This window comes from Scatophagus argus, chromosome 16 (genome assembly GCF_020382885.2).
Source record: "Scatophagus argus isolate fScaArg1 chromosome 16, fScaArg1.pri, whole genome shotgun sequence".
Taxonomy (NCBI): Eukaryota; Metazoa; Chordata; class Actinopteri; family Scatophagidae; genus Scatophagus; species Scatophagus argus.
This window is the reverse complement of record NC_058508.1, coordinates 2,440,511-2,443,065: the sequence shown is the minus strand read 5'-3', so window position 1 is coordinate 2,443,065 and position 2,555 is coordinate 2,440,511.

Below are 2,555 nucleotides of genomic sequence, written 5' to 3'. Positions count from 1 at the left end.
GGCTTTCCGTGAGTTAACTCTACATGGAGGTTTCCCCACATCAGCCATGGTCAGACCGAGCACCTGGTCAGTGGGAGTAGGGGTTGACTTGATGATGACCTGGATGCCCTGCCACCTGCACCAAGTATCACTGCTGTCCTCTAAATGGCAGTGGATGCCCTGGGCCCACCTTGCTTCTCTGATGGCCCAGAACAGTTTGGCCCTTGCTGTTCTTAGGGCTGCCCTGTCACCATCTTTGAAGGCTGAGTCTCTGGACTTAAGTATCAATCACACATACCTCTACGGCCATCCATGGCTTCTGGTTGGGGCGTGTGGTGACGATCTTGGAGAAAGTCACGTCATTGACGCATTGACTGATGTAGCTGGTCAACGGCCATACAAAAGTCCAGAATCCAGGGTTCAAAATCCAATCTGTGGTTAGGCTTGGGCAACAAAAGCACTTTAGGCTGGGAAAAGATATTTTGTGAAGTAGTAACAACATTTAATTGTTTGGATTTATGTACAAAGGCATGAATTTTCTATTTTTACTGGTGCTGACAATCACAAAATAATTGGAAAATTCATGCCTGTGTACACAAATGCTACTGATTATATTTTGTCATATATAGTTTTATATATATATACGTTGTGACATACATGTGAGTGGTTTAGGGTATTCTACTGACTGAAGCCATAGTAATGTGTGTGTGTGTGTGTATGTGGATTTGTAGTGGAACCTAGCACGGTGCTGCAGGCTGCTACATACCAACACAGCATATTAGCTCTGCATTAAAGACAGAGAGCAAGAGAGAAAGAGAGAGAGAGGCAGGGGGACAAGCAGCAGGAATGATATAGAGAGGTGGAGGGAGAAATGGAGAGAATACACTGTGAGAGAAAAAGAGAGAGAAAATAGGAGAGCGCTAATGATCTGATGGTCTGCAGTCTTTTCTCCCCATTTTGTGGAGCTCAGCAAATACTTGTTCTGCTTCTGGTCTCTCTCTCTCTCTCTCTCTCTCTCTCTCTCTCTCTCTCTCTCTCCCTTTCTTGCTGGTGGTGGAGGGACTGTCTTGGAGAGGCACAGAGAGAGAGAGAAAGAGAGAGAGAGAGGGACTGGGCGGTGGGCGTGAAACACTCTATCATATCCCTCCTGCTCCCTTCTAATTGAGCCAAGTGTTTTAGTAGATTGAAAGACAGTGTGGAGGAAGGGAGTGATGCAGCAGAGAGAGAGAGAGAGGGGACAGATGAGAGCTTTGGTAAAGGAGACTCATTTTCATGCAGGACACTAGACCAAATCTTACAGTGCTGAGGCACTGGCACTCTGAGTATTTCAGTTCATTTGAGAAACGTTACTTTTACATGTATATTTACTTGACTACACAGAGTACATATCAGGGATGTTTTATCACCCACAACATTAAAAAAAACTGCTGACATGTAAACAAATCAATAATTTAACCCTCTGAAAGGAACTGTTTCACAGAATGAGCAGCATTAAGTACAGTTCAATGTTATGTATGTATCTGGACTCGGTTCTGGCTTGTCTTAATAACTTATATGAATTTCAAGGATCGATATAAATTGTTTGTGTTTTACAGCACTGGGTTACACAACAAACTGAAAGTGTGTAGTCTCTGTCATGCCACACACATATAAACGGGTAATTCCATTTAGAGTAGAATAGTAGAAAAAATAAAACGTGACAATATATACAGTTACTCATGCATAAAAATACATACACACATAGGAATTAACTCTGTAGTGCATTTTTTAAAATTCAATATTATGGTTGACATCTACATCTGATTAACATTGTCAATAACTTTGTGTTTGAACAAGCATTATTGCTCAAGACACAAAGACTGCCTCCACTCGCCCTGCATGAGTCCTGCACAGCTCAGAACAGCTTGTTTCGAGATGTTCTGCTTGAGACGGGTTTCTGTTAACATGGGAGCACAACAGTCTTTGATTTTCCATTGCTCGGCCCGTCTGAGTTCCATTTCGTCCATTCCATTTTCCAGCGGCTGGACATTAGCCAGGAGCAGCATTGAATCCAAGCTGGACTAGCATTGTTCCCATCCTGGATCTCTTTTCTCTCAAACCCAGGGCAGTTGAATGGGTCTAAAGGTCTTGTGGGCAGTGATCATCCTAAAACATCCACTGCTCTTGATCCAAATCCTTCTCCAGTGCCAGTGAGTGTATTTCTCTCATATGTAATTGGTTTTTCAGCGACAAAGATAAAAAGCAACACATTAAAAAGGAGATGAAGTCTGAAGGAGCTACCAGCTGTTGTATCTGCTTGCACCACTGACGCCATTCAAACTCAATAACTGCATTGAGGGTTCAGTGCCACCCGCGACAGTTGTGACTGCTTTATACAAATACAATAATGTGTGCAGCTTTCTCCAATGCTGACACTGTGATGTGGAGACAGGGCTAGCTATGCAACACTAGCTCAACACTTTTGACAGAACTAAGCTAAGTTTGTACTTAAGAACAGCTGCTGCAACTGCTTCCTGTAGGTCATGTCAATCTCCCACAAACAGTACTGTGCTCCGTTAGCCCAGAAGCAATGTTGA